Source organism: Urocitellus parryii, chromosome X, assembly GCF_045843805.1.
Source record: "Urocitellus parryii isolate mUroPar1 chromosome X, mUroPar1.hap1, whole genome shotgun sequence".
Classification (NCBI taxonomy): domain Eukaryota; kingdom Metazoa; phylum Chordata; class Mammalia; order Rodentia; family Sciuridae; genus Urocitellus; species Urocitellus parryii.
Window position 1 is genome coordinate 112,578,374 of NC_135547.1, and position 14,389 is coordinate 112,592,762.

Consider the following 14,389-nt stretch of genomic DNA (forward strand, 5'->3'; position numbering starts at 1 on the left):
ACTTTCCTTGGGCCATATGAAGCTAAGATTCAAACTCAAGTCCATCCGGTGTCAAAGTCTTTGCTTTCTCTACTACACCTTTTTAAAAGTGACTTTCAAATAATTCATTCTAATGCTCCTTTTTGTTAAGGAAAAACACCACTAAGTGCCTCTAATGTATACCTATTTGCTTCAATCTTCCATTTAGGTACACTAGTTTTATGAACTATACCTTAAAATCCTCTTGCTCTACAATCAATGAAAATATTAAATGGATTGAGCATCTGCCCTCAGCATTATTATTCTAGATAGAAAAATGATGACCAAATTCATGCCTATGAGTTCACCTTTCAACATCCATTTAATCAAGATGAGTAATTACCCTAGCGGGCAGTAATTAGGTAATTAGTAAAACTAGTTAATACAAATAGCATATTAATATAACCAAATAAATGCTGGTATAATTTTTATAATTATTATGGCATATAGGTCTACCTGATTTTTTTTAAGTAAAAGACACATAATTTCTGAGCTCTGTATTGCACAATTTCCACTTGCATGTGGGAATGCCTTTTGACATCTGTGACCCTGCAGAGTAAAAAGGAGATTGAGACAATTATCTCGGGTACTGAAGCAAAAGCCTGCTTGCACTAAAATTATCTGCCTAGTCTTTGCCTGATTTTCTCTAAATAGTTGCTCCATTTTAAAAAAAAAAAAGAGCCACCTTATAAACTTGTACCTAAATATCCTTCTCAGAAAATGAAAATACAGTATTCTAAGAATAATTTACCCTGGATAGACAAACAGTTATGCATATATGCAGAGTATTCTCTGATTGTGTAATACAATCCTAGGTTTGCTATTAATCTCCCCCAAAAGAAAAGATTTCTCTTTGGCAACACCACCCTGTGGGTTTCCCACCCCCACCTTCATCTGTAAAATCTAAACCAGCTATATTGAAGAAGCACATTCATGGGGGGAAAAAATCAATATCTCATGATATTATAGTATGCACACAAAAATACACACAACACAAACCTATGTGTACATTTTCAGTGGCAGAAGTTATAAATCACCATATCCTGTGATGGCTTCACCTGATTACCAATGGTTACCAATCTTAGTATAGCCTTGTGACAGGTATTGGTCCATACCCAGGATATGTAACCATATGTGAATAATATTTGTAGGAAATTTTTTATCTCCCCCCAAAATGAATTGTCAACTGATTTATAAAATCTGTGAGCCAACTATGATCAACTAGCACTCCAAATCATAGAATGCCAACAGCATTAAAAATAATTTGCAAATTTGCTAATGGGGATCTGGTGTATGGTTCTTCTATTTGAACTAACCTCAACCTCGTAATACTCCATTAGATTTTATTACCATCCATGAATATAAGATAATGTATTTGGTATCCAGGCCTTCCTTTAATGGCAGAAACCTGACTCAGTCAATATTGTTACATGCTGAAATACATGATGAAAGAATATAAATGAAAACTTATTAATATTCTTAATGTTATACTTTCTGAGTGGCCAAGGTTTAGTCTTTAGCCATGATTACAAACATAATAATAAATCACAATTGAATTAAAGCCTCTTTTCTGTCTTACAAACCCAATTACAATTATGTGTGATGGTTCAATTGTAACTTTTTTCTAAAAGCAGCTGACCCCCTTCTATACAACCCAATCTCATTAACTTTAACTCAAAACTTATTGATACACAAAACAACCCAGAATTTTGCCTGGCTTTCTAAGCCCAAGAAGTTTTATTTTTACATGTTTTTTTTTTTCTGTTTCCCAGAAGAGTGATCATTTCTGCAACTATAAGCTATTTGTTTGAATTTCCAGTCTGTAAATTGTGAAGAAGGCTTGTGGGTGTGAAACAAGAGAAGATAAATTGCAAATTGGAGCTAAAGAGAAAATAAATACAAGATTTTAGTGGAATCTAATTGTTTTCCACATATCATAGTAACAGCTATTATCCTTCCTTCTAAATTTATGTCATCCGAGCATTTATCTATATTCCTATTTGTCTGTCATCTATCTGTCTTCCACCTGCCTGTTAGTGTCTATTTATTTGGCATGGCAAGTTGTGCTGTCTTTGTCTGCAGAGAAGAAAAGAAGGGGGGAAATGATGACAAATCTTGGTGTAGCTTGAATAGCAACGAGGTAAGGCTGATGCCTGATGTGCGGATGAATCCTGTAAATGAAGTGGCCCTTGAATTAAATTAATTTAAAATCTGGCAAATATTACCCGGCATGTTTGTCAATGTGCTGTATAATTATTAATTTGTTCATTGAAGCAACTGTATAAATAAATAGAAAGCAGAATGTCATGATTAAGCAAGCATTGAAAAATCCAGGGTCAAGGAGCCCCACAATACGGGGATCTCAATAGCTTTCCTGGGCCCTACTTTTACATCTCCTTGTAAATCCACACGTCGATAACAGCAAATTAATTGGCCCACATTTAGATGCCAACAGGGCTTTTGTATTCTCAGTGCACATTTTTGTCTTCTCAGAGTGAGATGTTAGTAACGGGGGTTTTAATATTACCCCTAGGGGAGCACCAGAAAATCTTAACAATTTCCTTCACTAGAGTATTTTCATTAGCGCTAAATGCCGTGCAATTTACATTTGAAATCAGGTGTAGGGGTGAGCAGAACGTGACAAGACATGTTGCAGCAGTGGGTTGTGTGTGTGTGTGTGTGTGTGTTTTGTTCCAATGTTCTTTATTTACTGCCATGGAGTCTCAGAAGAAAAGCATACCAGTCATAAAGGAAATATTTCTTGTTTTCTCTGTGCCCTTACTTTTAGGAGATGGAAATTATGTTACTCAAATACTCAACACACACATTTAAAACAGCCCTCTTTCACTAAGAAAAGGGAACACCTAAAAATAGTAACAATAATGCATCTAAAGCAGAATTAAATAAACTAACATCCCCTGATAGCTGTGAACAAATCTTCCAGGAAGGAGCACAAAAAGATGCTAATACCAACACTAGGCTTCTAAGTTTATGTCTATAGAGCCGACTTATTTGACTAATTCTAACTTAAAATAATAAAGATTTTATCTAGCATTATTCTTATTATAAATCTAGATTGTAAGTGGAATTTATTGAGGATGTTAAGGTAAGCTAAACTACCTAATGTCATTTCACTTCAACAAATATTTGAATGCTTCTCTTCAAAAGAAAAACAACTATCATCTATGTTAGATCCAGGTCCTATTTATACTATAATTTGCACACTTAACCACATGTTAGAGTAGGAGCTTACGTTTTGATTGGGTGTCTCAATTCCTAAATGCCTTAATTGAGCCTCTAAGTCTCGAAAGGAAAACAAAGCCAGAGACTAGCTGTAATACCTAGCACATAAGAAATAACTACTTTTTGTGCCTGGGTCGGTTCTAGGTACTATAAACAAACATTTTGTCTAACTTTCCCACTACCCCTAAGAAGTTAGTGCTGCTACCCCCATTTTACAGGTGTTGTAACTGAAACACAAACATATTTATAGAAATTCAAGAACAACTTTCTTATTGCATCCTTCAGGCTCTTATCACAACAAAGTCTCAAATGCTATGGCACTCAAAAAGCAAATAAGAGTACCATTGATGATTGTGGAAATTAACCAACATTTGATCTTTAGCTATAACAGCCTGGAGAAGGTCTCTGTGTAAATGAAAGATGAGGTTAACCTCCAAATTTGACCAAGTGTAAAATTTATGTTTCTCATTTATAAGTGTGAGATTGCCAGGCTACTCCCTGGCCTGCTGTTATGCTAACAGGTTAATGAGATACTTTGTTTATGGCTTCATGTTCCCAAAAAATGTTCCCAAAAGAGAGCAAGGGCAAGATAATAGAGCAAGAGAGGGAAAATTTTCTAGTCCAGTAGTTCTCCATTGCATATCAGAATCATTTTTTAAAAATCCCAAATCCCAGGCCACACCCTAAATCAACTAAATCAGAATTTCTGAATTGGGATCTAAATATCAAATAAATAGTTATTTAAATCACTAAACACAAACATCAACCCCCATTAGTACCAATTAATATAAAATCAATACATAGCTCATTATAATTAATCAAATTCATCTATCCCCAATACCCCCCCCCAAAAAAAAAGAGAGAAGATTTAACTATTTACAAATCCCCATATATATTTAGGTACTGTGGTGTGAGAGAGTCAAAAAATGCCAATCAGCTCTGCTACTCAGTTGTCTCTGTGACTTGGGTAAATTCCAGAACTTTCTTAAGTCTCAATTTCCTCTCTGCAAAATAAAATCATACTTGTCTTTCCTCACAGAGAAAGCAATATGTCAAATAAAACTTCTCAAACTTTAAAGCCTCACTTTAAAAAGTTTCTTCATTTTTTTCACTCTTTTAAAGTATGACCAGTCATTTCTTAAACTAGACATAATTCCTACCCCAGGCCTTAGTTAATCTAACTCACCCTGAACTTTTCTTGGACTTTGTACCTCCAGGGATCAGGAGCCAATTAGCATTAACACTACATCCAAACTTTTTTTCTCATCTATCAGCTTCTCCCTTTCATAGCCACTAGTGGTTTATTGACTCTGATTAAGCCACTTTACAAACAAAGTCACCTCATTTGGCCTTCTGAACAACTGGATCATCTGTAATATCTTTCTTCTGCCTTTGCTCCTTCCCATAATGTAGTTCTATCAACTTGCTACAGGAAAAACAAACAAACAAATAATAATAATAATAATAATAATAATAATAAAAAATAATGAATAATAAAATAAATAATAGAATAATAAAATAAATAATAAATAATAATAAAATGGCATAGAGAGTAAATTGTGGAATTAAAATTCAGTGCTTTTTTTTTCCAGTTCTGTGGAACAAACCCAGGGCCTCACACATACCAGGCAAATATTCTACCACTGAAGTACATTCCCGGGTCTAAAATTTACCTTAAACAAACAAATTTTACATTAATTTCTTAAGTCTTCCACTTCAGAGTATAGGCAATTTACTCTATAATTTTTTTTATTGGTTGTTCAAAACATTACAAAGCTCATGACATATCATCTTTCATACATTTGATTCAAGTGAGTTATGAACTCCCATTTTTTACCCCAAATACAAGTTGCAGAATCACGTCGGTTACACATCCACATTTTTACATAATGGCATATTAGTGACTGTTGTATTCTGCTGCCTTTCCTATCCCCTACTATCCCCCCTCCCCTCCCCTCCCCTCCCATCATCCCTCTCTACCTAATTTGATCTTCTCATCTGAGAGGTGGCAATAAACACCTAGCTCCCCAGTCAGAAAGCATCAAGGAAAGCACATTTTTTTTTAATTAGACCTGTCTCATTAATTTTAAAACAATAAGATCTTCCAAAAACCACCTTTTTCCAATTGAATCTTGCAACTGTTTTTGACTACTATACAAAAGTTGCCAGAATTTCACCTTTCATGATACAGTTATACTAAATCCAATTAAAAATGAAATAAAATGAAGTTTATTCTTTACTTTTCTCTCCCTTTCTCTTCCTTCTTATCTTAGCACAAGAACAAATGCATTTAGGAAAGAGATTCAAAGCATTCTTTTTTTTTTTTAAGAGAGAGTGAGAGAGGAGAGAGAGAGAGAGAGAGAATTTTTAATATTTATTTTTTTTGTAGTTCTCGGTGGACACAACATCTTTGTTGGTATGTGGTGCTGAGGATCGAACCCGGGCCGCACGCATGCCAGGCGAGCGCGCTACCGCTTGAGCCACATCCCCAGCCCTCAAAGCATTCTTAATTTGTATACCTTTGGCCATTTTCAAGTCCAGGAGCATGTTGAATGTTGATCTGTAATTCCCAGGTTTTCTGCTATGTTTTCTATAGCTTGTTAGAACATATTTTTGGCAGCTCTGGGGATCAAGCCCAGGACCACATGCATAGTAAACCAACACTTGACAGCTGAGCTACATTCCCAGCCCTGTTAGAATCTACTTGTTTTCAGGCTTCATAAGAAGTTCGTGGAATCTGGCCTGGAACAAAATGCTTCACATGGATTTACTTAAATCACAATTATCAAGTCCCTCCTCCTTGTCAGAGTAATTCACCAACTCAAAACGCATTGCTGAGAGTCATGTGGGGAAATTGTTCAAAAAGTACATGTCCAGGCTCTACCGACCACCCCCTAGAATCTGATCTTGTACTGACAAGGTGGTAAGTATCACAGTGTTTGGAAGTTCCTAAGTAAAACATTTTCTAATGGCTGTGCTCTACCATCAATCCTACAAAAGTTCCATTAGAGGGTCCATATGACTTCTGAGGATGCAAACTGGAATCTGATGATCTTTACCTCAAATGGAGATTTCACACTTATTTAATCTCAATCTACCCCATGCTGTGAGGTATGCCTATACCCACTGGACAAATCACCCATAATTCCTATAAACAAAGTCAAATACATAGGGCTCTTTAATAAACTATCAATCCACTGGTTTTCAACCTTGGATACACTTTTGAATCACCTGGAATTTTTTTTTTTTTTTAAAGTCCAGATGCCCAAACCTTGCCCTCAGACCAATGTTGTTTTTTTAAATTTAGAACATAGAAGAAGACCTTAGAAGATGGAAAAATATACCCTGCTCATGGATAGGCAGAACTAACATCATCAAAATGGCGATATTACCAAAAGTCCTATATAAGTTCAATGCAATGCCAATCAAAATCCCAACAGCATATCTTATAGAAATCGATAAAAGAATCATGAAATTCATATGGAATAATAAAAGACCCAGAATAGCAAAAACAATACTAAGCAGGAAGTGTGAATCAGGTGGTATAGCGATACCAGACTTCAAACTATACTACAGAGCAATAGTAACAAAAACAGCATGGTACTGGTACCAAAACAGGCGGGTGGACCAATGGTACAGAATAGAGGACACAGTAACCAATCCACAAAACTACAACTATCTTATTTTTGATAAAGGGGCTAAAAGCATGCAATGGAGGAAGGATAGCATCTTCAACAAATGGTGCTGGGAAAACTGGAAATCCATTTGCACCAAAATGAATCTGAATCCCTATCTCTCGCCGTGCACAAAAGTTAACTCAAAATGGATCAAGGAGCTTGATATTAAATCAGAGACATGGCATCTGATAGAAGAAAAAGTTGGTTATGATCTACACGCTGTGGGATCGGGCTCCAAATTCCTCAATAGGACACCCATAGCGCTAGAGTTAACAAATAGAATCAACAAATGGGACTTACTCAAACTAAAAAGTTTTTTCTCAGCAAAAGAAACAATAAGAGAGGTAAATAGGGAGCCTACATCCTGGGAACAAATCTTTACTCCACACACTTCAGATAGAGCCCTAATAACCAGAATATACAAAGAACTCAAAAAATTAGACAATAAGATAACAAATAACCCAATCAATAAATGGGCCAAGGACCTGAACAGACACTTCTCAGAGGAGGACATACAATCAATCAACACGTACATGAAAAAATGCTCACCATCGCTAGCAGTCAGAGAAATGCAAATCAAAACTACCCTAAGATACCATCTCACTCCAGTAAGACTGGCAGCCATTAGGAAGTCAAACAACAATAAGTGCTGGAGAGGATGTGGGGAAAAGGGCACTCTTGTTCATTGCTGGTGGGACTGCAAATTGGTGCAGCCAATTTGGAAAGCAGTATGGAGATTTCTCGGAAAGCTGGGAATGGAACCACCATTCGACCCAGCTATTCCCCTTCTCGGTCTATTCCCTAAAGCCCTAACAAGAGCATGCTACAGGGACACTGCTACATCGATGTTCATAGCAGCTCAATTCACGATAGCAAGACTGTGGAACCAGCCTAGATGCCCTTCAATAGATGAATGGATAAAAAAAATGTGGCATTTATATACTATGGAGTATTATTCTGCATTAAAAAATGACAAAATCATAGAATTTGGAGGGAAATGGATGGCATTAGAGCAGATTATGCTAAGTGAAGCTAGTCAATCTTTAAAAAACAAATACCAAATGACTCCTTTGATATAAGGGGAGTAAACAAGGACAGGGTAGGGACGAAGAGCTTGAGAAGAAGATTTACATTAAACAGGGATGAGAGGTGGGAGGGAAAGGGAGTGAGAAGGGAAATTGCATGGAAATGGAAGGCGATCCTCAGGGATATACAAAATGTCATACAAGAGGAAAGGAGGGGTAAGACAAGATAATACAAATGGAAGAAATGATTTACAGTAGAAGGGGTAGAGAGAGAAAAGGGGAGGGGAGGGGAGGGGAGGGGAGGGGAGGGGAGGGGAGGGGGGATAGTAGAGAATAGGACAGACATCAGAATACATCAGACACTAGAAAGGCAATATGTCAATCAATGGAAGGGAAACTGATGTGATACAGCAATTTGTATACGGGGTAAAAGGGGGAGTTCATAATCCACGTGAATCAAACCGTGTAATATGATGTATTAAGAACTATGTAATGTTATGAACGACCAATAAAAAAAAAAAAAGTCCAGATGCCCAAACCTTGCCCTCAGACCAATGTTGTTTTTTTAAATTTAGCTGTTGATTGACCCTTATTTATTAAATGTGGTGCTGAGAATCAAAGCCAGTGTCTCACACATATTAGGCAAGCACTCTACCAACTGAGCCACAACCCCAACCCAGACCAATAGTTTTTAATCTCCATCAGAACTATCTGGGGGATTTATTAAAAGATCAATCACTAGGCCTCACCTCCAGAGTTTCTGATCAGCAAATCTGGGGTAGTACTCAAGAATTTGAACTTCTAACAATGTCCCAAGTTATGCTGATATTACTGGTCCAGGGATCACAATTTATCAATCCCTCATCCAAACCAATGAAATCAGAATTTGAGGGGTTGAAAGCCAAGCAGGTAATTTCACTGTGCAGCCAAATATAGGAAACACTGACCTAGTGAAGCCAGATTTAAAGTTAGGTAGTCAGTGTAGTTAGGTAAATCGGGTCTAATACCGAGTGAAATCTAAAATGGAGGCCATGCTGGGAATGACTCAGGGAAAACACAGGACAATTCATGGAATGTTAATGAAGTCCCAAAGAGGCCCTAGGCCAAAGTCCACCTGGAAGAAGTATTAATGAATAGCCCCCAGCAGATTTGGAGATAGCCCATCACCAAGAAGTGATAATGAAGTCCTTCCTGCTCAGACTACTTCTTTGGCCCACCTGTGTCCCACCCCTCAGGCCTTCCCACCTACATTCCATCACTGAAAGAACTATAAAAAGGGGAGACAACTGCACTTCCACGGATTCCACCTTCTGGGTCCCCTTCTTCCTCCGGGAGAAGTCTTTTCTGCTGTCCTTTAATAAATTTCTAATCTCTACTCTGACCTTGCCTCGGCGTGCTTCTTTGGTGTTATTCTTCAACATCGGGGAGCAAGAACTCGTCGTCACCGGTCAACAGCGGTAACACTAGAACCAGGTCATTTGATACTTTCCCAGGTTAGAGGAACAACAACAGCAAAAAGATGGAAGACAGGTAAATACCTACCTTGACATTGGCTATAGCAACAACATCCAGTTTCCAGGACAAGCAGGGCCAGTGGTTTCTTATCAGTAATGGACTCAGTACAGTGGTGTGATGATAAACCAGCTGTCAAAGAAAAACCCTGATTTTTGTGATTTGCTGATTTTTTTGTGATATAAAAACTCCTACCACATCTGATTTCAAGCATCCAAGTGGCTAACTAGACATCAGTGAATGCAAAATTGGGAAAAGACATAAGTAATTGTCCCTCACAAGCTAGCACAAGCTAGCTCCAGTGCATCACTGCCTGTTGGTAGCAGCAGTGGTCTCAGTGATAATGACAGCAATGTGCTCATCAAACTTGTTCTCTGGTGCGGTTTTGGCTGAAGTCCTAACTAGCAGCCCTTGTTACAGTTTCTCAGCTTGGTTTCCCACCCTCCTTAGTCATTCTGAGAGCTACACAATAATCTCTCTAGTAAATCACTTAGCTCATCCCAAGAATGTTTCTGTTGCTTTAAGAAATTCAACCTCTTAAAGATCAGATGTGGAGGGTAAGAACCTACTAAAACTTGAATCTAAACTCTAGCAGTCCTAGGGATGATTTTGCTTTAAGACATTTGCATCTGAAGAGGGATGAAACTCTTAAACCAAAGCTTTTCAAACTTTAATGAGAATCACCTGGGGATCTTGTTAAAATGCAGATTCTCATTCAGCAGGACTAGGGTGGAGGCAGAAAATTTACATTTCTCACAAGTTCCCAGCAGATGCTGACGCTGCTGGTCTGGGAACACAAACCATTGAGCAAGTCCTAAAACCATGAAACTAAATGGGCAAGAGTGGAGCTTTGAACGGGGATTCCTTGCTAGCACCCCTGATTTCAAACCATATAAGAGCTCCTCTGCCCTTCATTTTCTGGCTGGTGCCCAGGCTGACCCAGAATATTTGCCATGTCTGAAACAGGTTATTCCCAACTGCCATAATACCTGATATATACTGCCATACCTGATATATCATGACCAATGTCACCCGACCATCCCTTACCACCTTTCTTACTATACAAGCCATAAATTCACTTATTCATCCACTTAACAAATATTTCTTGTGTATTTCTTATTCAGCTAAGAACAGATAATTCTAGATTAATTCTAGATTCTTTGCCTATGTGTTTTAAATAAGCTGAAATGAAAGTATTTCCAGTGCCACTAAATGAGAACTGGATTTAACACATGTAACAAGAAGTTAAAGGTCAAGGGGATCTGTGTAGGCAAGGAAATGTTCCAAGCCCATCAACAGCTTGGCTGTTGAAAAATGTGACTTGATAATCTGTCAAGTGAAACTATCAATCAAAGCCCATTATTACTATGACTACCACCCATTTGACACTAGATCAATAGGATAAGTACTTTCTGATGTCAGATCAATGGTATGACTAAGTTTGGGGGTGACAGCTAAACAATTGCATCTATCCTAGGTACATGAATGTTATTACCAGGAACATCAACTCAAACTAAAATGATAAACCACTTCCTGCACAGTGTTGTGAAAGAAATGTTCAAATCCCCAGAAATTCTTGGTGCTCCCACCTACTATGAGGGAAAAGGTAAAGTGTGTGTTTATTTCTAAGATTTATAAAGTACCCATTTTGCAACTGAGCTCATGGAGGAGCTATATTTCACAGAGCAAAGGCTAACAATTGAGCTCCTGGGGCTGATAGGATAACAGTTTCTTGTCATGCCATAGAATTTGAAGGAAAATAAAGAAATTCACATAAACTGGGAAATGTTTTTCCCCCTTTTTTCCAACTGTAGTAGTTTTCTCTCCTTCAACAGCTTCTATCATAGGGGCTTAGGAATGAATTTTAAACCAGATAGAGAAGAAGTACATAAAGGAATACAATGTTAGTTTTCTTTTCCCTCCTCCCAACTCTCACCGTCTATGTAACACTCACCTGATCGTTCAATAGCAAATAGTGACAATTTCAATGTGCTAAGCACTGTGTTAAGCTCAGGAATATAAAAAATAAAAATTTCAGGACAAAGGAATATGGGCACAGAGTAGAGACACAAACCTCATCTGGAAGAGATCAGTGAAGTTTCCTAAATGATTTATAAATGTTTTTATTAGTGCATTATAGTTACACATAATCTTGGGGTTTGTTTTGACATAATCATAAATGCATGGAATATAATTTGTTCCATTTCAGTCCCCAGTACTTCCTCTTTCTTTTCTCTCCTGACTCCCCCTGTTCCCCTTCCTCTACTCTCCCGGTCTCAGGAAGAAATAGTTGTGCTCTTGCTTGAAGGGTAAGATATAGCTAGGCCCAGAATACAGGGAGAAAATTCCAAGGAGAAAAAGCAGCATGTGTAAGGGCCCTAAGATTAGAGAAAATAGAGCATCTTGAAATAAGACCTATTATATGGAAGTATAAAGAACAAAAAGGAGATTGGTACTTGCCCAAACTGGTAAGGTAGGCAGGGGTCAGATCTGTGTGGTCATCCATGTGCATTCCCTGCCTTGGATGACTGAAGTCCCATGTCCAGAAAAGTGCTGACAGATAAGATTCTAAGATGGAAAAAATACCCTTGTTAAGAGTCAACATGTACTACCAGGACAAAGTATTCTCCCATCCACTCTGTAATGACCCTAAGCACACTATGAGGGAAGCAAGCACTAATATGCATCTACATCCTACTCCCATTCTCAAATGCTTTCCCAAATAGCCTCAGAGCCTGGTACTCCAAGTGTCCCATCCCACTCGCCCACTCCAAAACAGTAAATCTCAGGTGAGTAGAGAGTGACCAATCCCAAGGGCATTAGTGCTTTAATGGGAATGATTGCCTTAAGGAAAACACAGCAATGATAGGGAAGGGCAATAAATGCAAAGAGGAGGAAAAAAGGAATAGTTTGAGATATTTCTTGATTTAATCATTCCAATTCATGGAATCAGCTACTATTCAACCACATCTTAGTATATGTGTGTTTTATATGTACATATAGTACACATGTGTGTATACATGCAACAGCATAAATGTATAGTAATTATGAATATATATGTGTGTGCATGTGTATGTATATAGTCACATAAACAAGTATAAATTTTTAAATGGCTCCTGATTACTGAGCACATACATGGTTGCAAAATCTCTCCTGAGTTCTTCTTTTTCAGTACCAAGGATTGAACCCAGAGGCGCTTGCTTAACCACTGAGCTACATCCTCAGCCCTTTTTTATATTTTATTTAGAGGCAGGGTCTCACTGAGTTGCTTAGGGCCTCACTAAGTTGCTGAAGCTGCCTTTGAACTCAAAATCCTCCTGCTTCAGCCTCCCAAGATTACAGGCTTGTGACATCATGCCCGGCTCTCTGAAGTTCTTTACATGAATAATTTCACTTAGTTTTTACAACAACCCTAAAACATGCATTCCTGTATTATACACATTTTTTAGATAAGAAAACTAAGGCTTAAAAAGGCTCAGTAACTTGCTCACAATTGCATGGCTATTAAGTAAATCTCATCTCAGCCTCCATCTCTTCCAGAATGTATTTCATGTCCTTAGTAGTCCCATCCATTTTCCATTTTATGAAAATTGTTCTTCAAAATTGTCTTTAATAATGTTAAATATTAATATGCCTGGCCTGTTAGACTACCTTGAGAAAAAAATGTTATGTATTCTCTCAAATGGATTCTAAATGCCAAGATGGCTTGACCTGCAACCAAGGCCAGAATTTCATGAACATATGTTAATGTTCATGAGATGAATGGTGGTTTGATCTTCAAGAAAATACCTCTACATGGGGCTTGGAGAGACCCTGACTCTAATAGTCTGCTTCTGCTGTATGTTCAATAAAGTCAATCTAGGTCCAAAGGACATATCAGAAATGACGACCTGCCACCATGTTGCAATCTCAAAACATTCTACAAAGCAGACACTGGGATTTAAAACTAATTTAAAATGTGTAGCATAATATATGTGAGATGTTCTGATTTGGTGCAGAGGGGTGAGTTAATCAGAGTGAATCTCCCAGTCATACAATCACAGTAGCAAAAAGATGAATACCTCCCTCTATATTCCTTTACAGCTATAGTTACCAAGAAACAGTTACACTTACCTTTTAAACACCAGAGTGCCACTTTATCATTAAGCAATGATGCCAGGGAAGAAATGAACATTATTTAAAATGCAAACAGAGTGGAAAGGATGGCTGCCAAGAAACAGCTCACCCCAGATGCCTCAAACTACTGCTGTCTGCTACTACAGAATACCTGCAAGAGACAAAGCTCATATAAGCCTGTGATGCTCAAACTTTGGCATGCACCAGGATCCTCTAGAGGAATTGTGCAACCTAGGTCGCTATGCCCCAGTCCCAGATTTCTGATCCACATCGAATTTCTGACAAGTTCCTAGAGCTATTGCTGTTGCTACTGATCCCAAGACGGCACTTCAAGAATTATTAGGGAAGACATTGTTAAATCTACCTCACTAGCATTGCTAACAGTTAAATCTGACAGGTGACTGGGACTATCTTGGACAAGAGGATTCCTCAACCTAAAGAGACATCCAGGTCATCATGGAGGCTACAGATCCCTCCAGCAAAAAGTAAATGGATTTCTCCCAGAGGCCTGCCATCTTCCCACAACCTTGTGTTCACTTCCTCCAGAAAGGGTAAAGAAACCCACTGAGCTAGCTAAAAGCTGGTAATTATATTAGACATCCAGAAGGAATCTGGCCTTGTTGAATTACAGATACCACATAGAAATCCCTAGAGCAGTCTATATGATTTTCCTAAGAAAGCCCAGTAATATAGAGGTTTGGTCTCTTTCTTACTCTAGGCTATTGAGCTTAGAAGATGTCTCATAATGAACTATCTTTACTCTCTACTGATCTCAAATAAAACTTGTCAAAACAAACT